This window comes from Engystomops pustulosus, unplaced genomic scaffold (genome assembly GCF_040894005.1).
Source record: "Engystomops pustulosus unplaced genomic scaffold, aEngPut4.maternal MAT_SCAFFOLD_236, whole genome shotgun sequence".
Classification (NCBI taxonomy): Eukaryota; Metazoa; Chordata; class Amphibia; order Anura; family Leptodactylidae; genus Engystomops; species Engystomops pustulosus.
This window is the reverse complement of record NW_027285115.1, coordinates 22,501-45,000: the sequence shown is the minus strand read 5'-3', so window position 1 is coordinate 45,000 and position 22,500 is coordinate 22,501. Positions and strand designations below refer to the sequence as shown.

General features: G+C 61.9%; 1 non-coding gene across 1 annotated transcript in view; it reads right to left on the bottom strand.

The window, feature by feature from the left end:
- Positions 1 to 170, bottom strand: part of LOC140110267 (18S ribosomal RNA) — a 1,886-nt gene extending 1,716 nt beyond the window's left edge. Inside the window, exon 1 of the ribosomal RNA XR_011851392.1 lies at positions 1 to 170. This exon is cut by the window's left edge and continues 1,716 nt beyond it. This is a non-coding gene — a ribosomal RNA (18S ribosomal RNA).
- Positions 171 to 22,500: the final 22,330 nt, after the last annotated feature.

Below are 22,500 nucleotides of genomic sequence, written 5' to 3'. Positions count from 1 at the left end.
AGAATTGCCACAGTTATCCGAGTAGCACACCATCAATGCGGAACGATCAAAGGAACCATAACTGATTTAATGAGCCATTCGCAGTTTCACCGTAAAGAATAGTCAGTACTTAGACATGCATGGCTTAATCTTTAAAACAAGCATATACTACTGGCAGGATCAACCAGGTAGCCGGGGCTCTGAGGGGTAGACTCTTGGAGTCAGGCTCCGTGAGCTCATGGGAACGCTCGTTGCTGCTGCTACCGCAGCGCTTCTCCGCCGCCAGAGAAGACCTCGCAGACAACATTGGATGGAGCTTAGGGCAGGGGGGCAAGAAAGATGCTCTCGCGGTCCCTTCCAAGGACCCGAAAAAGCCTTTCCTTCCCCCCTCCCTCTCGCAGTCGCTGGCTTTCCCCACTCAGATCGGCCAAGAAGCGGCGCTCGACTCTCACCTCCATCAGCACCTCCGAAGCTCGGACAGCTCCTGTAGGCTGCGCATAGAAGGAAAGCATTGGACGCTCGACTTCAGCACCTCGACAGCGCCACCACCACCTCTCACCACTGTTAAGCGAGAGAGAGACGATAGGGAGCCGTCGCGACGTACCCATGCAGCGCCGCCCGCCAACGCACAGAGGAGCGGAGGGGATCGGGCGCCAGGTCCGGGGGAAGGCTGGGAGGGAAGCTACGGCGCTGCTACCCAGCTTTCAACCCTTCGGGACCGGTGCTCCGCTCCTATCGCTCCGGCGAACAGGGTCCGCTACGCTTTCAACACCAGCGCCCGGCAGAGGGCTTGGAGAAGGCTCGCGCGGATCCTCGGCTCGGATCGCCTGGCTTCGCGGGAGCGGCCTTCGGCTAGGGCCGACGACGGCCGGACCGAGCAGATTTGGACCGGGGTGCGGGGCGAGTACCTGCCTCTCTCACGAAGGGAGTGTCACCGGTAAGAAGCCTCTTCCCACGTCTGCTTGCCGACTTACGCTCGCCCCGACGAGAGGCCCAACCGAAAGAGTGGAAAGGGGCAGAGATTTCCAGGGTCGCCCCACCAGGGATGCAATACCCCAGTGCAGGCAGTCGGCCCTGCCCCGAACCTACTCGGTGGTTTGAAGGTTAACCTCTTGGGGAAAAGCAGCGATTCGCCTCGCGGTGCGTGCCTCCGCGGATCTAAACCCCCTCGATCGATGTGGGGCCAGAGGACCCCTTTTCCCCGTACGAAACTGTCAGCTCACCATGGGCTCGACGTCCGTGGGTCGGGGAGTTGAGCGCTTACGCGCGGCGGGACCTTATAACCTGCAGCGGCTGAGGAGCGAAGATTTCCAGGGTGGGCCCCCGGGGATGCCATACCCCGAGCAGCCTGTCGGCCCCGCTCCTAGCACGCTGGCAAGCAATGGAGTCTTCCCCGCGGCAGCCACCGCCTTCGCCCTAGCCTCGCCGTCAGTCGATGAAGAACGTCGTTCGCCCTCCTCTGCTCGGGATTTGGAAACGGCCTGGCCTTCGCCTACTCCGTCGGGCAACTGCCTTCCGCCAGCCCCTTCCCTCGAATCCCCTTCTTCCATTTTAGACCCGATCAGGGGATTGGTCAGCCCAGCCCTGGGGTAGGAAGAGGGGTTGGGGTCGGTTCGGCTTCGGGTGCCCCCGCTCGGCCAAAGGTTCCCCTCGCTTTGGAAGCACGCGAGGTCGCGGAGGGTGTCGGGGTTATTTTCGGCTCCCTGGCTTCGCGGGAGCGGCCTTCGGCTAGGGCCGACGCCGTCCGGCCCGCGCAGATTTGGACCGGGGTCCGGGGCGAGTACCTGCCTCTCTCACGAAGGGAGTGTCACCGGTAAGAAGCCTCTTCCCACGTCTGCTTGCCGACTTACGCTCGCCCCGACGAGAGGCCCAACCGAAAGAGTGGAAAGGGGCAGAGATTTCCAGGGTCGCCCCACCAGGGATGCAATACCCCAGTGCAGACTGTCGGCCCTGCCCCGAACCTACTCGGTGGTTTGAAGGTTAACCTCTTGGGGAAAAGCAGCGATTCGCCTCGCGGTGCGTGCCTCCGCGGATCTAAACCCCCCTCGATCGATGTGGGGCCAGAGGACCCCTTTTCCCCGTACGAAACGGCCGGCTCACCATGGGCTCGACATCCGTGGGTCGGAGAGTTGAGCGCTTACGCGCGGCGGGACCTTATAACCTGCAGCGGCTGAGGAGCGAAGATTTCCAGGGTGGGCCCCCGGGGATGCCATACCCCGAGCAGCCAGTCGGCCCCGCTCCTAGCGCGCTGACGAGCAATGGAGTCTTCCCCGCGGCAGCCACCGCCCTCGCCTCGCCGTCGGTCGATGAAGAGCCGAGTTCGCCCTCCTCTGCTCGGGACTCGGAAACGGCCTGGCCTTCGCCTACTCCGTCGGGCAACTGCCTTCCGCCAGCCCCTTCCCTCGAATCCCCTTCTTCCATTTTAGACCCGATCAGGGGATTGGTCAGCCCAGCCCTGGGGTAGGAAGAGGGGTTGGGGTCGGTTCGGCTTCCGGTGCCCCCGCTCGGCCAAAGGTCCCCTCGCTTTGGAAGCACGCGAGGGTGCCGGGGTTATTTTCGGCTTGACGCCTAAGTCCGGTCCCTGCCGGCTCCCGTCGAGGCCCGCGGTCAAAACCAGCTCCCCGGCTGTCGGAGCCGGAGCCCCGCAGCCCGAGCGGACGCACCGAGTCCCTCATGTAAGGGATAGCCGCCCCTACGGAACGGCCCGGACTGGGACCAGGCTCCCCCAGGCGCCGAAGGGGTGGGTCGGCCGTGTTGCCGAAGCTTAGCCGGCGCTGATGACCGCAGCCCCTAACGACGCCCACAGGCGGGGGAGCCAAGGAGAGCACTAGGAAGACGTGGCGGGGTCGGACGGCTCAATTTCCAGGGTGGGACCCCGGGGGTTCAGTACCCCGGGCATCCGGTCGGTTTCGCCGGCGAGACCCCAAGCCTTCCACGGCCCCCTTCGTGGGTGCAGGGATACCGAGCAGGGTGGCTTAGACGCCAATTCCCCAGAAGTATTAGGGATAGGGTTTGTCCGGGCGCCATCCGCAGCGACAACCTCGCAAAAGAAGCTCTCTTCCACAAAGCACGGGCAACGATCGGGTGCGAGTGTTGGTCTCCCATGGTCTACCGACTCCCCCGGGCGGCCCAAGCGTTACGCCCACGGCCGGGCCCTCGAGCAGGCGCACCCCTGGTGCCTCTCGTAAGGGAAGGCTACGGTCCTCAACCCCTCGTATGGCGGGGAGGGCGCATTTGAAACGCTAAAGGACGAGCCCTGTTCGGGACCTGGCGGGGATCCGCGGATTGGCGAGAGGGATGGGTCTGCCGTTGGTCAGAGGGGACGCACCCCTGGGACGCAGTTTGGCATTAGCGACCGATGGCCCATCTACGACCATGTACTCCGGGAGCGCCAAGGAGGACGCGGGTGGGCTTTGGGGGCAGACTCAATTTCCAGGGTCTGGGCGCCGGGGGTGCAATACCCTTAAGCGCTCATGTCGGTTTCGTCTGCCGCCCGCCTCTGGCCCGGCTCCTAGTGACGGGTGCTGTGAACGTGCGATCGTGCTTGCGGTTGAAGAGTTCGAAGGCTACCGCTGGGGATAACACGCCCGGGGAATTTAGAAAACCCCCCCCCCTCCGCTACAATCTCTGCTTCTGCCGGACTCGGAGGGGAGCCGCCCCGGGGGCGACCGCTCCCTCTCCTCTTCCGCGGCGTGCCGCGCGCTTCGCCGTCAGCAGCGGAGCGAACCTTTTTCTCGGTCCGCAGCTCTTCAGGCGTAGGCGGGCAGCGCTAACAGGGTACACTGGGGACCACTCGACCGCTACCGCTCCTACGGCAGACGACCCTACCTACCGCGGAAGCGCCACGGTGGGTCTAAGCCTCGTCCCCGCGAGGAGCAAGCGGGAGCCGTCCCTTTTCGTGCTGCGGAAATAAACCGTGGACACAGAAGTGTCTGCGCTCTCCGACCGGGCGGGGGGCGATTGGACTTGCCCGAGGGACACTAGGCGAGGCGCTACCGCGGGGAGCCGGAGCTCCTCGCTGGACGCTGCCGCCGCCAACGCCGCCGCCCCCCACCCACGGTACGGTGGAGTACGCCCGTTCCATACGCTTCGTAGCAAACCTCAGCCGAAGCAGAGAGTCCTACCGCTTGTGGCAGGAGCGGGGCCGTGCGAGGACCACACTGGCACCGCGCTACACAACCTTAGGCAGAGGACGACAGCCGCTCACGGGGAGCGGGGGATTGATGCGCGACCAAGACTGAGGCTAAGGAACGCTTTACCATAAACCGGCCGGGGCCAATACCCCTGACCGAGCAAAGTGCCTTGCCCCGCCGGATCGCGCTGTGTCAGATCGATCAAAAGAGCGGAGAGCCGAGACTCTACCGCTGGGAGTTTGTGGAGAACGGCCTGGCTTGCGTCCCGTCCTCCCGCCCTCGACCTCACATGGCTAGCCTCACCCGCCGGGAGCCACCCCATTGGGGACCGTAGGGCGGAGAAGGGGTCTCCGCGTCCGGAATTTTACTTGTGGAGAACGGCCTGGCTTACGTCCCGTCCTCCCGCCCTCGACCTCACATGGCTAGCCTCACCCGCCGGGCGCCACCCCATTGGGGACCGTAGGGCGGAGAAGGGGTCTCCGCGTCCGGAATTTTACTTGTGGAGAACGGCCTGGCTTACGTCCCGTCCTCCCGCCCTCGACCTCACATGGCTAGCCTCACCCGCCGGGCGCCACCCCATTGGGGACCGTAGGGCGGAGAAGGGGTCTCCGCGTCCGGAATTTTACTTGTGGAGAACGGCCTGGCTTACGTCCCGTCCTCCCGCCCTCGACCTCACATGGCTAGCCTCACCCGCCGGGCGCCACCCCATTGGGGACCGTAGAGCGGAGAAGGGGTCTCCGCGTCCGGAATTTTACTTGTGGAGAACGGCCTGGCTTACGTCCCGTCCTCCCGCCCTCGACCTCACATGGCTAGCCTCACCCGCCGGGCGCCACCCCATTGGGGACCGTAGGGCGGAGAAGGGGTCTCCGCGTCCGGAATTTCTTGTGGAGAACGGCCTGGCTTACGTCCCGTCCTCCCATGGCTAGCCTCACCCGCCGGGCGCCACCCCATTGGGGACCGTAGGGCGGAGAAGGGGTCTCCGCGTCCGGAATTTACTTGTGGAGAACGGCCTGGCTTACGTCCCGTCCTCCCGCCCTCGACCTCACATGGCTAGCCTACCCCGCCGGGCGCCACTCAATTGGGGATACGGTACAGCAAAGCGCGACGCCGCACGATGCCAACACTTTGTGCAAAAACCTGGCAGAGTCGACCAAAACCTCGCTTCTTTGACCGGTATTTTTGATGCTTTTCTCTGCCGCCGAAGGTGCACTGAGGGTCGGATCGCCCAAAATTTTTATGTTTTTGTCTGCGGTTCTTCCGAGAGGTGCCCGCCTGGCAGTTCTTTTTCAGCAGCCTTCGAAGGGCATCCGGCGGGCAAGCCAGGGGTCGGCAGCCGCCGGCGGTGAGCCTTCCCCGGCAGGAGCAGGGCAGCTCGGACCGCAAAATTTTTTCGACTTTCGCCGAGGCCAAAAGCCCATGCACTTCGAAATCCTGCCCGCAGCGCCGTCTCCTGTCAGACTTCCCATGCCGCCTGCGGTGGTCCTCGCCCGGCAGAGAGAATCCGGAGTCGCCCTCTCACCGGTTCTTTTTCACCATTCCGGAGCTCTGAAATCTGCCGGACACCGAGTGGCCGAGGACGCTTCCAGGAGGGCGGCAGCGAGAGGCAGAGTGCCACCGGTCGGGTCCCCGGTTCTCCCACACTTTGAAAATTTTTCCCCGTTTGTTCTGGTGGGATGGAGAGAGAGCGTGGCTTATGCGCCCTCTGCCCCGCGGTACGCCCTTGGCTAGCCTTACGCCGGTGGTTCGCCAGGCCACCGGCACCTTGTACAGCGGGGTCGGCGTGGCTTATGCGCCCTCTGCCCCGCGGTCCGCCCTGGCTAGCCTTACGCCGGTGGTTCGCCAGGCCACCGGCACCTTGTATGGCGGGGACGGCGTGGCTTATGCGCCCGTCAACCCACCTGCTCGCCCCGGCTAGCCTTTTACCCGGAGGGCGCCACGCTCCGGGTACCAGTGAGCGGCACGAACCCAGTCATACCATGCCGCTCACCTCGCGCCCTCTCCGGCCTCCGCCGCGGAGACCTCCCGCTCTGTTCTGCGGAGAGCGATTACGGGCACAATCTACAAAGTCCCCGATGGTTAAGGACGTAGACTGTTGAGCGGGACCTACACACTCTTGTAGCCGAAGGGGCTCGCCATTTCCCGCAGAAAATGGATCACCTCCCGCAGAGGAACATGAAATGCCCCTTCCCGCGGGACCCGAAGGACCGCCCTGTCCGAGCAGGCCTCCAGGACCACGGCACGCAAAAGCGACTCAGTCCCGCTGGCATTACGGATCTGACTTAGTGCAAAAGCCTGGCAGAGTCGACCAAAACTCCCCTTCTCTGACCGGTATTTTTGCTGCTTCTCTCTGCCGCCGAAGGTGCACTGAAAGTCGGACCGGTCGGTTTTGGTCTGCGGTTCTTCCGAGAGGTGCCCGTCTCGGGGTTCTTTTTCAGCAGCCTTCGAAGGCGATCCGGCGGGCAAGCCAGGGGTTGGCAGCCGCCGGCGGTAAGCCTTCCCCGGCAGGAGCAGGGCAGCTCGGACCGCAAAATTTTTTCGACTTTCGCCGAGGACAAAAAGCCCAGCCACTTAGAAAGCCTGCCGCGGCGCCGTCTCCTGTCAGACGTCCCCGCCGCCTGCGGTGGTCCTCGCCCGGCAGTGAGAAACCAGAGTCGCCCTCTCTCCGGTTCTTTTTCACCATTCCGGAGCTCTGGAATCTGCCGTACTCCGAGTGACCGAGGACGCTTCCAGGAGGGCGGCAGCGAGAGGCAGAGTGCCACCGGTCGGGTCCCCGGTTCTCCCACACTTTGAAATTTTTTCCCCGTTTGTACTGGTGGGATGGAGAGAGAGCGTGGCTTATGCGCCCTCTGCCCCGCGGTACGCCCTTGGCTAGCCTTACGCCGGTGGTTCGCCAGGCCACCGGCACCTTGTATGGCGGGGACGGCGTGGCTTATGCGCCCGTCAACCCACCTGCTCGCCCCGGCTAGCCTTTTACCCGGAGGGCGCCACGCTCCGGGTACCAGTGAGCGGCACGAACCCAGTCATACCATGCCGCTCACCTCGCGCCCTCTCCGGCCTCCGCCGCGGAGACCTCCCGCTCTGTTCTGCGGAGAGCGATTACGGGCACAATCTACAAAGTCCCCGATGGTTAAGGACGTAGACTGTTGAGCGGGACCTACACACTCTTGTAGCCGAAGGGGCTCGCCATTTCCCGCAGAAAATGGATCACCTCCCGCAGAGGAACATGAAATGCCCCTTCCCGCGGGACCCGAAGGACCGCCCTGTCCGAGCAGGCCTCCAGGACCACGGCACGCAAAAGCGACTCAGTCCCGCTGGCATTACGGATCTGACTTAGTGCAAAAGCCTGGCAGAGTCGACCAAAACTCCCCTTCTCTGACCGGTATTTTTGCTGCTTCTCTCTGCCGCCGAAGGTGCACTGAAAGTCGGACCGGTCGGTTTTGGTCTGCGGTTCTTCCGAGAGGTGCCCGTCTCGGGGTTCTTTTTCAGCAGCCTTCGAAGGCGATCCGGCGGGCAAGCCAGGGGTTGGCAGCCGCCGGCGGTAAGCCTTCCCCGGCAGGAGCAGGGCAGCTCGGACCGCAAAATTTTTTCGACTTTCGCCGAGGACAAAAAGCCCAGCAACTTAGAAAGCCTGCCGCGGCGCCGTCTCCTGTCAGACGTCCCCGCCGCCTGCGGTGGTCCTCGCCCGGCAGAGAGAAGCCGGATTCGCCCTCTCTCCGGTTCTTTTTCACCATTCCGGAGCTCTGAAATCTGCCGTACTCCGAGTGACCGAGGACGCTTCCAGGAGGGCGGCAGCGAGAGGCAGAGTGCCACCGGTCGGGTCCCCGGTTCTCCCACACTTAGAGAATTTTTCGCTTGGTGCTGCTGCGAGGACGTAGGTCTTTCGACCGGGGCAAGCCTGGAGGGCGGTAGCCGGGTTTGGCGCCCTATTCCCGGCTAGCTCTCGGCGGCTTCACCCGGTTGGAGCTCCGACTTCCATGGGCATGTTCCTCACCGGGACCTACGGCAAAGTGTGGCCGAGGGACAGTGACACATTCCCGGGTAGCCTGAGTGGCTGCTCCCGCTGAGCCACTTCCATGGGCATTATTCCTCCCCGGGACTTGCCGCCAAGTCTTGGCCGGGGGACAGTGACACATTCCCGGCTAGCCTGAGTGGCTGCTCCCGCTGAGCCACTTCCATGGGCATTATTCCTCCCCGGGACTTGCCGCCAAGTCTTGGCCGGGGGACAGTGACACATTCCCGGGTAGCCTGAGTGGCTGCTCCCGCTGAGCCACTTCCATGGGCATTATTCCTCCCCGGGACTTGCCGCCAAGTCTTGGCCGGGGGACAGTGACACATTGCCGGGTAGCCTGAGTGGCTGCTCCCGCTGAGCTCTTACTTCCATGGGCATGTTCCTGACCGGGACCAACTACCAAGTGTGGCCGGGTTTCGAGCTCCAAACTCGGCTTGCACTTGGTGGCCAAGGGGGTCCCCTCCGCTCCGGGAAGGGCGCCCTCCAGCGGGCAGACGAGGGTACTTCTAGTCTGCCCGAGCTCCATGGGGCCCCTCTCGCCCCTAGGCTCCCCGCCCAGGGTTCCAGGGTCCCGGCTACAGCCACCCAGCCGAGTCCCATATAGGGTACCGGGCCTGGCAGGAATCATGCCGGAATTAGTGAGACCTCCTCGGCCGCGGCTCAGCCGCAAAACTCCCTTTCGCGGTTCTCTTCCCACCAACTTCCATGGGCATGTTCCTCACCGGGACCTCCGACCAAGTGTGGCCGGGGAACAGTCACCCATGCCCGGGCAGCCTCAGCGAGTGCTCCCGCTGAGGTCAACTTGGAGGTTGGAGCTCCGACTTCCATGGGCACTATTCCTCCCCGGGACCTGCCGCCAAGTCTGGCCGGGGGACAGTGACACATTCCCGGGTAGCCTGAGCGGATGCTCCCGCTGAACTCTTTAGTTCCATGGGCATGTTCCTCATCAGGAACCCAACGACCAAGGGTGGCCGAGGGACAGTGACACATTCTCGGGTAGCCTGAGTGGCTGCTCCCGCTGAGCTACTTCCATGAGCACTATTCCTCCCCGGGACCTGCCGCCAAGTCTGGCCGGGGGACAGTGACACATTCCCGGGTAGCCTGAGTGGCTGCTCCCGCTGAGCTACTTCCATGGGCACTATTCCTCCCCGGGACTTGCCGCCAAGTCTTGGCCGGGGGACAGAGACACATTCCCGGGTAGCCTGAGTGGCTGCTCCCGCTGAGCCACTTCCATGGGCATTATTCCTCCCCGGGACTTGCCGCCAAGTCTTGGCCGGGGGACAGTGACACATTGCCGGGTAGCCTGAGTGGCTGCTCCCGCTGAGCTCTTACTTCCATGGGCATGTTCCTGACCGGGACCAACTACCAAGTGTGGCCGGGTTTCGAGCTCCAAACTCGGCTTGCACTTGGTGGCCAAGGGGGTCCCCTCCGCTCCGGGAAGGGCGCCCTCCAGCGGGCAGACGAGGGTACTTCTAGTCTGCCCGAGCTCCATGGGGCCCCTCTCGCCCCTAGGCTCCCCGCCCAGGGTTCCAGGGTCCCGGCTACAGCCACCCAGCCGAGTCCCATATAGGGTACCGGGCCTGGCAGGAATCATGCCGGAATTAGTGAGACCTCCTCGGCCGCGGCTCAGCCGCAAAACTCCCTTTCGCGGTTCTCTTCCCACCAACTTCCATGGGCATGTTCCTCACCGGGACCTCCGACCAAGTGTGGCCGGGGAACAGTCACCCATGCCCGGGCAGCCTCAGCGAGTGCTCCCGCTGAGGTCAACTTGGAGGTTGGAGCTCCGACTTCCATGGGCACTATTCCTCCCCGGGACCTGCCGCCAAGTCTGGCCGGGGGACAGTGACACATTCCCGGGTAGCCTGAGCGGATGCTCCCGCTGAACTCTTTAGTTCCATGGGCATGTTCCTCATCAGGAACCCAACGACCAAGGGTGGCCGAGGGACAGTGACACATTCTCGGGTAGCCTGAGTGGCTGCTCCCGCTGAGCTACTTCCATGAGCACTATTCCTCCCCGGGACCTGCCGCCAAGTCTGGCCGGGGGACAGTGACACATTCCCGGGTAGCCTGAGTGGCTGCTCCCGCTGAGCTACTTCCATGGGCACTATTCCTCCCCGGGACTTGCCGCCAAGTCTTGGCCGGGGGACAGAGACACATTCCCGGGTAGCCTGAGTGGCTGCTCCCGCTGAGCCACTTCCATGGGCATTATTCCTCCCCGGGACTTGCCGCCAAGTCTTGGCCGGGGGACAGTGACACATTGCCGGGTAGCCTGAGTGGCTGCTCCCGCTGAGCTCTTACTTCCATGGGCATGTTCCTGACCGGGACCAACTACCAAGTGTGGCCGGGTTTCGAGCTCCAAACTCGGCTTGCACTTGGTGGCCAAGGGGGTCCCCTCCGCTCCGGGAAGGGCGCCCTCCAGCGGGCAGACGAGGGTACTTCTAGTCTGCCCGAGCTCCATGGGGCCCCTCTCGCCCCTAGGCTCCCCGCCCAGGGTTCCAGGGTCCCGGCTACAGCCACCCAGCCGAGTCCCATATAGGGTACCGGGCCTGGCAGGAATCATGCCGGAATTAGTGAGACCTCCTCGGCCGCGGCTCAGCCGCAAAACTCCCTTTCGCGGTTCTCTTCCCACCAACTTCCATGGGCATGTTCCTCACCGGGACCTCCGACCAAGTGTGGCCGGGGAACAGTCACCCATGCCCGGGCAGCCTCAGCGAGTGCTCCCGCTGAGGTCAACTTGGAGGTTGGAGCTCCGACTTCCATGGGCACTATTCCTCCCCGGGACCTGCCGCCAAGTCTGGCCGGGGGACAGTGACACATTCCCGGGTAGCCTGAGCGGATGCTCCCGCTGAACTCTTTAGTTCCATGGGCATGTTCCTCATCAGGAACCCAACGACCAAGGGTGGCCGAGGGACAGTGACACATTCTCGGGTAGCCTGAGTGGCTGCTCCCGCTGAGCTACTTCCATGAGCACTATTCCTCCCCGGGACCTGCCGCCAAGTCTGGCCGGGGGACAGTGACACATTCCCGGGTAGCCTGAGTGGCTGCTCCCGCTGAGCTACTTCCATGGGCACTATTCCTCCCCGGGACTTGCCGCCAAGTCTTGGCCGGGGGACAGAGACACATTCCCGGGTAGCCTGAGTGGCTGCTCCCGCTGAGCCACTTCCATGGGCATTATTCCTCCCCGGGACTTGCCGCCAAGTCTTGGCCGGGGGACAGTGACACATTGCCGGGTAGCCTGAGTGGCTGCTCCCGCTGAGCTCTTACTTCCATGGGCATGTTCCTGACCGGGACCAACTACCAAGTGTGGCCGGGTTTCGAGCTCCAAACTCGGCTTGCACTTGGTGGCCAAGGGGGTCCCCTCCGCTCCGGGAAGGGCGCCCTCCAGCGGGCAGACGAGGGTACTTCTAGTCTGCCCGAGCTCCATGGGGCCCCTCTCGCCCCTAGGCTCCCCGCCCAGGGTTCCAGGGTCCCGGCTACAGCCACCCAGCCGAGTCCCATATAGGGTACCGGGCCTGGCAGGAATCATGCCGGAATTAGTGAGACCTCCTCGGCCGCGGCTCAGCCGCAAAACTCCCTTTCGCGGTTCTCTTCCCACCAACTTCCATGGGCATGTTCCTCACCGGGACCTCCGACCAAGTGTGGCCGGGGAACAGTCACCCATGCCCGGGCAGCCTCAGCGAGTGCTCCCGCTGAGGTCAACTTGGAGGTTGGAGCTCCGACTTCCATGGGCACTATTCCTCCCCGGGACCTGCCGCCAAGTCTGGCCGGGGGACAGTGACACATTCCCGGGTAGCCTGAGCGGATGCTCCCGCTGAACTCTTTAGTTCCATGGGCATGTTCCTCATCAGGAACCCAACGACCAAGGGTGGCCGAGGGACAGTGACACATTCTCGGGTAGCCTGAGTGGCTGCTCCCGCTGAGCTACTTCCATGAGCACTATTCCTCCCCGGGACCTGCCGCCAAGTCTGGCCGGGGGACAGTGACACATTCCCGGGTAGCCTGAGTGGCTGCTCCCGCTGAGCTACTTCCATGGGCACTATTCCTCCCCGGGACTTGCCGCCAAGTCTTGGCCGGGGGACAGAGACACATTCCCGGGTAGCCTGAGTGGCTGCTCCCGCTGAGCCACTTCCATGGGCATTATTCCTCCCCGGGACTTGCCGCCAAGTCTTGGCCGGGGGACAGAGACACATTCCCGGGTAGCCTGAGTGGCTGCTCCCGCTGAGCCACTTCCATGGGCATTATTCCTCCCCGGGACTTGCCGCCAAGTCTTGGCCGGGGGACAGTGACACATTGCCGGGTAGCCTGAGTGGCTGCTCCCGCTGAGCTCTTACTTCCATGGGCATGTTCCTGACCGGGACCAACTACCAAGTGTGGCCGGGTTTCGAGCTCCAAACTCGGCTTGCACTTGGTGGCCAAGGGGGTCCCCTCCGCTCCGGGAAGGGCGCCCTCCAGCGGGCAGACGAGGGTACTTCTAGTCTGCCCGAGCTCCATGGGGCCCCTCTCGCCCCTAGGCTCCCCGCCCAGGGTTCCAGGGTCCCGGCTACAGCCACCCAGCCGAGTCCCATATAGGGTACCGGGCCTGGCAGGAATCATGCCGGAATTAGTGAGACCTCCTCGGCCGCGGCTCAGCCGCAAAACTCCCTTTCGCGGTTCTCTTCCCACCAACTTCCATGGGCATGTTCCTCACCGGGACCTCCGACCAAGTGTGGCCGGGGAACAGTCACCCATGCCCGGGCAGCCTCAGCGAGTGCTCCCGCTGAGGTCAACTTGGAGGTTGGAGCTCCGACTTCCATGGGCACTATTCCTCCCCGGGACCTGCCGCCAAGTCTGGCCGGGGGACAGTGACACATTCCCGGGTAGCCTGAGCGGATGCTCCCGCTGAACTCTTTAGTTCCATGGGCATGTTCCTCATCAGGAACCCAACGACCAAGGGTGGCCGAGGGACAGTGACACATTCTCGGGTAGCCTGAGTGGCTGCTCCCGCTGAGCTACTTCCATGAGCACTATTCCTCCCCGGGACCTGCCGCCAAGTCTGGCCGGGGGACAGTGACACATTCCCGGGTAGCCTGAGTGGCTGCTCCCGCTGAGCTACTTCCATGGGCACTATTCCTCCCCGGGACTTGCCGCCAAGTCTTGGCCGGGGGACAGTGACACATTCCCGGGTAGCCTGAGTGGCTGCTCCCGCTGAGGTACTTCCATGAGCACTATTCCTCCCCGGGACTTGCCGCCAAGTCTTGGCCGGGGGACAGTGACACATTCCCGGGTAGCCTGAGTGGCTGCTCCCGCTGAGCTCCGACTTCCATGGCCATGTTCCTCACCGGGACCTCCGACCAAGCCTGGCCGGGTTTCGAGCTCCAAACTCGGCTTGCACTTGGTGGCCAAGGGGGTCCCCTCCGCTCCGGAAAGGGCGCCCTCCAGCGGGCAGACGAGGGTACTTCTAGTCTGCCCGAGCTCCATGGGGCCCCTCTCGCCCCTAGGCTCCCCGCCCAGGGTTCCAGTGTCCCGGCTACAGCCACCCAGCCGAGTCCCATATAGGGTACCGGGCCTGGCAGGAATCATGCCGGAATTAGTGAGACCTCCTCGGCCGCGGCTCAGCCGCAAAACTCCCTTTCGCGGTTCTCTTCCCACCAACTTCCATGGGCATGTTCCTCACCGGGACCTCCGACCAAGTGTGGCCGGGGAACAGTCACCCATGCCCGGGCAGCCTCAGCGAGTGCTCCCGCTGAGGTCAACTTGGAGGTTGGAGCTCCGACTTCCATGGGCACTATTCCTCCCCGGGACCTGCCGCCAAGTCTGGCCGGGGGACAGTGACACATTCCCGGGTAGCCTGAGCGGATGCTCCCGCTGAACTCTTTAGTTCCATGGGCATGTTCCTCATCAGGAACCCAACGACCAAGGGTGGCCGAGGGACAGTGACACATTCTCGGGTAGCCTGAGTGGCTGCTCCCGCTGAGCTACTTCCATGAGCACTATTCCTCCCCGGGACCTGCCGCCAAGTCTGGCCGGGGGACAGTGACACATTCCCGGGTAGCCTGAGTGGCTGCTCCCGCTGAGCTACTTCCATGGGCACTATTCCTCCCCGGGACTTGCCGCCAAGTCTTGGCCGGGGGACAGTGACACATTCCCGGGTAGCCTGAGTGGCTGCTCCCGCTGAGGTACTTCCATGAGCACTATTCCTCCCCGGGACTTGCCGCCAAGTCTTGGCCGGGGGACAGTGACACACACCCGGGTAGCCTGAGTGGCTGCTCCCGCTGAGCTCCGACTTCCATGGCCATGTTCCTCACCGGGACCTCCGACCAAGCCTGGCCGGGTTTCGAGCTCCAAACTCGGCTTGCACTTGGTGGCCAAGGGGGTCCCCTCCGCTCCGGGAAGGGCGCCCTCCAGCGGGCAGACGAGGGTACTTCTAGTCTGCCCGAGCTCCATGGGGCCCCTCTCGCCCCTAGGCTCCCCGCCCAGGGTTCCAGGGTCACGGATCCAACCACCATGCCGAGTCCGGTTTGGGGACCGGGAATGGCAGGAATCAAGCCGGGATCGGTGCGCCCTCCTCGGCCGCGGCTTAGCGCAAAAACTCCCTTTCGCGGTTCTCTTCCCTTCAACTTCCATGGGCACGTTCCACACCGGGACCTACGACCAAGTGAGCCCGGGGAACAGTCACCCATGCCCGGGCAGCCTCAGCAAGTGCTCCCGCTGAGGGCAATTTGGAGTTTGGAGCTCCGACTTCCATGGGCATGTTCCTCACCGGGACCTACGACCAAGCGTGGCCGAGAACAGTGACACATTCCCGGGTAAGCTTGAGCGGCTGCTCCCGCTGAACTCTTACTTCCATGGGCATGTTCCTCATCAGAAACCCAACGACCAAGTGTGGCCGAGGGACAGTGACACATTCACGGGTAGCCTCAGCAGCTGCTCCCGCTGAGCTACTTCCATGGGCACTATTCCTCCCCGGGACTTGCCGCCAAGTCTGGCCGGGGGACAGTGACACATTCCCGGGTAGCCTGAGTGGCTGCTCCCGCTGAGCTACTTCCATGGGCACTCTTCCTCCCCGGGACTTGCCGCCAAGTCTTGGCCGGGGGACAGTGACACATTCCCGGGTAAGCCTGAGCGGCTGCTCCCGCTGAACTCTTACTTCCATGGGCACTATTCCTCCCCGGGACTTGCCGCCAAGTCTTGGCCGGGGGACAGTGACACATTCCCGGGTAGCCTGAGTGGCTGCTCCCGCTGAGCTCCGACTTCCATGGCCATGTTCCTCACCGGGACCTCCGACCAAGCCTGGCCGGGTTTCGAGCTCCAAACTCGGCTTGCACTTGGTGGCCAAGGGGGTCCCCTCCGCTCCGGGAAGGGCGCCCTCCAGCGGGCAGACGAGGGTACTTCTAGTCTGCCCGAGCTCCATGGGGCCCCTCTCGCCCCTAGGCTCCCCGCCCAGGGTTCCAGGGTCACGGATCCAACCACCATGCCGAGTCCGGTTTGGGGACCGGGAATGGCAGGAATCAAGCCGGGATCGGTGCGCCCTCCTCGGCCGCGGCTTAGCGCAAAAACTCCCTTTCGCGGTTCTCTTCCCTTCAACTTCCATGGGCACGTTCCACACCGGGACCTACGACCAAGTGAGCCCGGGGAACAGTCACCCATGCCCGGGCAGCCTCAGCAAGTGCTCCAGCTGAGGTCAATTTGGAGTTTGGAGCTCCGACTTCCATGGGCATGTTCCTCACCGGGACCTACGACCAAGCGTGGCCGAGAACAGTGACACATTCCCGGGTAAGCCTTAGCGGCTTCTCCCGCTGAGCTCCTACTTCCATGAGCACTATTCCTCCCCGGGACTTGCCGCCAAGTCTTGCCTGGGGGGACAGTGACACATTCCCGGGAAGCCTGTGCGGCTGCTCCCGCTAGGCTCTTACTTCCATGGGCATTATTCCTCCCCGGGACTTGCCGCCAAGTCTGGCCGGGGGACAGTGACTCTTGGCCGGATAGGCCAAGTGGCTTCTCCCGCTGACTTGCCCCTTTGGAAGTAGTAGCTCCTACTTCCATGGGCATTATTCCTCCCCGGGACCTACTGCCAAGTGTGGCCGGTGAACAGTGACCCTTGGCCGGATAGGCCAACTGGCTTCTCCCGCTGACTTGCCCCTTTGGAAGTAGTAGCTCCTACTTCCATGGGCATTATTCCTCCCCAGGACCTACAGCCAAGTGTGGCCGGGGAACAGTGACTCTTGGCCGGATAGGCCAAGTGGCTTCTCCCGCTGACTTGACCCTTTGGAAGTAGAGGCTCCTACTTCCATGGGCATTATTCCTCCCCGGGACCTACTGCCAAGTGTGGCCGGGGAACAGTGACCCTTGGCCGGATAGGCCAAGTGGCTTCTCCCGCTGACTTGCCCCTTTGGAAGTAGTAGCTCTTACTTCCATGGGCATTATACCTCTCGGGGACTTAGAGCCAAGTGTCTTCACCCTTTGAAGGTAGTAGCTCCTACTTCCATGGGCATTATTCCTCCCCGGGACCTACTGCCAAGTGTGGCCGGGGAACAGTGACCCTTGGCCGGGTAGGCCAAGTGGCTTCTCCCGCTGACTTGCCCCTTTGGAAGTAGTACCTCCTACTTCCATGGGCATTATTCCTCCCCGGGACCTACTGCCAAGTGTGGCCGGGGAACAGTGACCCTTGGCCGAATAGGCCAAGTGGCTTCTCCCGCTGACTTGCCCCTTTGGAAGTAGTAGCTCTTACTTCCATGGGCATTATACCTCTCGGGGACTTAGAGCCAAGTGTCTTCACCCTTTGAAGGTAGTAGCTCCTACTTCCATGGGCATTATTCCTCCCCGGGACCTACTGCCAAGTGTGGCCGGGGAACAGTGACCCTTGGCCGGGTAGGCCAAGTGGCTTCTCCCGCTGACTTGCCCCTTTGGAAGTAGTAGCTCCTACTTCCATGGGCATTATTCCTCCCCGGGACCTACTGCCAAGTGTGGCCGGGGAACAGTGACCCTTGGCCGGATAGGCCAACTGGCTGCTCCCGCTGACTTGCCCCTTTGGAAGTAGGAGCTCTTACTTCCATGGGCATTATACCTCTCGGGCACTTAGAGCCAAGTGTCTTCACCCTTTGGAGGTAGTAGCTCCTACTTCCATGGGCATTATTCCTCCCCGGGATCTACTGACAAGTGTGGCCGGGGAACAGTGACCCTTGGCCGGATAGGCCAAGTGGCTTCTCCCGCTGACTTGCCCCTTTGGAAGTAGTAGCTCCTACTTCCATGGGCATTATTCCTCCCCGGGACCTACAGCCAAGTGTGGCCGGGGAACAGTGACTCTTGGCCGTATAGGCCAAGTGGCTTCTCCCGCTGACTTGCCCCTTTGGAAGTAGTAGCTCCTACTTCCATGGGCATTATTCCTCCCCGGGACCTACTGCCAAGTGTGGCCGGGGAACAGGGACCCTTGGCCGGGTAGACCAAGTGGCTTCTCCCGCTGACTTGCCCCTTTGGAAGTAGAGGCTCCTACTTCCATGGGCATTATTCCTCCCCGGGACCTACTGCCAAGTGTGGCCGGGGAACAGGGACCCTTGGCCGGGTAGACCAAGTGGCTTCCCCCGCTGACTTGCCCCTTTGGAAGTAGAGGCTCCTACTTCCATGGGCATTATTCCTCCCCGGGACCTACTGCCAAGTGTGGCCGGGGAACAGTGACCCTTGGCCGGATAGGCTAAGTGGCTTCTCCCGCTGACCTGCCCCTTTGGAAGTAGTAGCTCCTACTTCCATGGGCATTATTCCTCCCCGGGACCTACTGCCAAGTGTGGCCGGGGAACAGTGACCCTTGGCCGGATAGGCCAACTGGCTGCTCCCGCTGACTTGCCCCTTTGGAAGTAGGAGCTCCTACTTCCATGGGCATTATTCCTCCCCGGGACCTACTGCCAAGTGTGGCCGGGGAACAGTGACTCTTGGCCGGATAGGCCAAGTGGCTTCTCCCGCTGACTTGCCCCTTTGGAAGTAGTAGCTCCTACTTCCATGGGCATTATTCCTCCCCGGGACCTACTGCCAAGTGTGGCCGGGGAACAGTGACCCTTGGCCGGATAGGCCAAGTCGCTTCTCCCGCTGACTTGCCCCTTTGGAAGTAGTAGCTCCTACTTCCATGGGCATTATTCCTCCCCGGGACCTACTGCCAAGTGTGGCCGGGGAACAGTGACCCTTGGCCGGATAGGCCAAGTGGCTTCTCCCGCTGACTTGCCCCTTTGGAAGATATAGCTCTTACTTCCATGGGCATTATACCTCTCGGGGACTTAGAGCAGAGTGTCTTCACCCTTTGAAGGTAGTAGCTCCTACTTCCATGGGCATTATTCCTCCCCGGGACCTACTGCCAAGTGTAGCCGGGGAACAGTGACCCTTGGCCGGATAGGCCAAGTGGCTTCTCCCGCTGACTTGCCCCTTTGGAAGTAGTAGCTCCTACTTCCATGGGCATTATTCCTCCCCGGGACCTACTGCCAAGTGCGGCCGGGGAACAGTGACCCTTGGCCGGATAGGCCGAGTGGCTTCTCCCGCTGACTTGACCCTTTGGAAGTAGAGGCTCCTACTTCCATGGGCATTATTCCTCATCGGGACCTACAGCCAAGTGTGGCCGGGGGACAGTGACATGTGGCCGGATAGGCCGAGTGGCTTCTCCCGCTGACTTGCCCCTTTGGAAGTAGTAGCTCCTACTTCCATGGGCATTATTCCTCCCCGGGACCTACTGCCAAGTGTGGCCGGGGAACAGTGACCCTTGGCCGGATAGGCCAAGTCGCTTCTCCCGCTGACTTGCCCCTTTGGAAGTAGTAGCTCCTACTTCCATGGGCATTATTCCTCCCCAGGAGCTACTGCCAAGTGTGGCCGGGGAACAGTGACCCTTGGCCGGATAGGCCAAGTGGCTTCTCCCGCTGACTTGCCCCTTTGGAAGATATAGCTCTTACTTCCATGGGCATTATACCTCTCGGGGACTTAGAGCCAAGTGTCTTCACCCTTTGAAGGTAGTAGCTCCTACTTCCATGGGCATTATTCCTCCCCGGGACCTACTGCCAAGTGTAGCCGGGGAACAGTGACCCTTGGCCGGATAGGCCAAGTGGCTTCTCCCGCTGACTTGCCCCTTTGGAAGTAGTAGCTCCTACTTCCATGGGCATTATTCCTCCCCGGGACCTACTGCCAAGTGCGGCCGGGGAACAGTGACCCTTGGCCGGATAGGCCGAGTGGCTTCTCCCGCTGACTTGACCCTTTGGAAGTAGAGGCTCCTACTTCCATGGGCATTATTCCTCATCGGGACCTACAGCCAAGTGTGGCCGGGGGACAGTGACATGTGGCCGGATAGGCCGAGTGGCTTCTCCCGCTGACTTGCCCCTTTGGAAGTAGTAGCTCCTACTTCCATGGGCATTATTCCTCCCCGGGACCTACTGCCAAGTGTGGCCGGGGAACAGTGACCCTTGGCCGGATAGGCCAAGTGGCTTCTCCCGCTGACCTGCCCCTTTGGAAGTAGTAGCTCTTACTTCCATGGGCATTATACCTCTCGGGGACTTAGAGCCAAGTGTCTTCACCCTTTGAAGGTAGTAGCTCCTACTTCCATGGGCATTATTCCTCCCCGGGACCTACTGCCAAGTGTGGCCGGGGAACAGTGACCCTTGGCCGGGTAGGCCAACTGGCTGCTCCCGCTGACTTGCCCCTTTGGAAGTAGTACCTCCTACTTCCATGGGCATTATTCCTCCCCGGGACCTACTGCCAAGTGTGGCCGGGGAACAGTGACCCTTGGCCGGGTAGGCCAAGTGGCTTCTCCCGCTGACCTGCCCCTTTGGAAGTAGTAGCTCTTACTTCCATGGGCATTATACCTCTCGGGGACTTAGAGCCAAGTGTCTTCACCCTTTGAAGGTAGTAGCTCCTACTTCCATGGGCATTATTCCTCCCCGGGACCTACTGCCAAGTGTGGCCGGGGAACAGTGACCCTTTGCCGGATAGGCCAAGTGGCTTCTCCCGCTGACTTGCCCCTTTGGAAGTAGTAGCTCCTACTTCCATGGGCATTATTCCTCCCCGGGACCTACAGCCAAGTGTGGCCGGGGAACAGTGACCCTTGGCCGGATAGGCCAAGTGGCTTCTCCCGCTGACTTGCCCCTTTGGAAGTAGTAGCTCCTACTTCCATGGGCATTATTCCTCCCCGGGACCTACTGCCAAGTGTGGCCGGGGAACAGTGACCCTTGGCCGGATAGGCCAAGTGGCTTCTCCCGCTGACTTGCCCCTTTGGAAGTAGTAGCTCTTACTTCCATGGGCATTATACCTCTCGGGGACTTAGAGCCAAGTGTCTTCACCCTTTGAAGGTAGTAGCTCCTACTTCCATGGGCATTATTCCTCCCCGGGACCTACTGCCAAGTGTATCCGGGGAACAGTGACCCTTGGCCGGATAGGCCGAGTGGCTTCTCCCGCTGACTTGACCCTTTGGAAGTAGAGGCTCCTACTTCCATGGGCATTATTCCTCCCCGGGACCTACTGCCAAGTGTGGCCGGGGAACAGTGACCCTTGGCCGGATAGGCCAAGTGGCTTCTCCCGCTGACTTGCCCCTTTGGAAGTAGTAGCTCCTACTTCCATGGGCATTATTCCTCCCCGGGACCTACTGCCAAGTGTGGCCGGGGAACAGTGACCCTTGGCCGGGTAGGCCAAGTGGCTTCTCCCGCTGACTTGCCCCTTTGGAAGTAGTAGCTCTTACTTCCATGGGCATTATACCTCTCGGGGACTTAGAGCCAAGTGTCTTCACCCTTTGAAGGTAGTAGCTCCTACTTCCATGGGCATTATTCCTCCCCGGGACCTACTGCCAAGTGTGGCCGGGGAACAGTGACCCTTGGCCGGGTAGGCCAACTGGCTGCTCCCGCTGACTTGCCCCTTTGGAAGTAGTACCTCCTACTTCCATGGGCATTATTCCTCCCCGGGACCTACTGCCAAGTGTGGCCGGGGAACAGGGACCCTTGGCCGGGTAGGCCAAGTGGCTTCTCCCGCTGACTTGCCCCTTTGGAAGTAGTAGCTCCTACTTCCATGGGCATTATTCCTCCCCGGGACCTACTGCCAAGTGTGGCCGGGGAACAGTGACTCTTGGCCGGATAGGCCAACTGGCTTCTCCCGCTGACTTGCCCCTTTGGAAGTAGGAGCTCTTACTTCCATGGGCATTATACCTCTCGGGCACTTAGAGCCAAGTGTCTTCACCCTTTGGAGGTAGTAGCTCCTACTTCCATGGGCATTATTCCTCCCCGGGACCTACTGCCAAATGTGGCCGGGGAACAGTGACTCTAGGCCGGATAGGCCAACTGGCTTCTCCCGCTGACTTGCCCCTTTGGAAGTAGTAGCTCCTACTTCCATGGGCATTATTCCTCCCCGGGACCTACTGCCAAGTGTGGCCGGGGAACAGTGACTCTTGGCCGGATAGGCCAACTGGCTTCTCCCGCTGACTTGCCCCTTTGGAAGTAGTAGCTCCTACTTCCATGGGCATTATTCCTCCCCGGGACCTACTGCCTAGTGTAGCCGGGGAACAGTGACTCTTGGCCGGATAGGCCAACTGGCTTCTCCCGCTGACTTGCCCCTTTGGAAGTAGTAGCTCCTACTTCCATGGGCATTATTCCTCCCCGGGACCTACTGCCAAGTGTGGCCGGGGAACAGTGACTCTTGGCCGGATAGGCCAACTTGCTTCTCCCGCTGACTTGCCCCTTTGGAAGTAGTAGCTCCTACTTCCATGGGCATTATTCCTCCCCGGGACCTACTGCCTAGTGTAGCCGGGGAACAGTGACTCTTGGCCGGATAGGCCAACTGGCTTCTCCCGCTGACTTGCCCCTTTGGAAGTAGGAGCTCTTACTTCCATGGGCATTATTCCTCCCCGGGACCTACTGCCAAGTGTGGCCGGGGAACAGTGACTCTTGGCCGGATAGGCCAACTGGCTTCTCCCGCTGACTTGCCCCTTTGGAAGTAGGAGCTCTTACTTCCAAGGGCATTACACCTCTCGGGCACTTAGAGCCAAGTGTCTTTACCCTTTGGAGGTAGTAGCTCCTACTTCCATGGGCATTATTCCTCCCAGGGACCTACTGCCAAATGTGGCCGGGGAACAGTGACTCTAGGCCGGATAGGCCAACTGGCTTCTCCCGCTGACTTGCCCCTTTGGAAGTAGTAGCTCCTACTTCCATGGGCATTATTCCTCCCCGGGACCTACTGCCTAGTGTAGCCGGGGAACAGTGACTCTTGGCCGGATAGGCCAACTGGCTTCTCCCGCTGACTTGCCCCTTTGGAAGTAGGAGCTCTTACTTCCATGGGCATTATTCCTCCCCGGGACCTACTGCCAAGTGTGGCCGGGGAACAGTGACTCTTGGCCGGATAGGCCAACTGGCTTCTCCCGCTGACTTGCCCCTTTGGAAGTAGGAGCTCTTACTT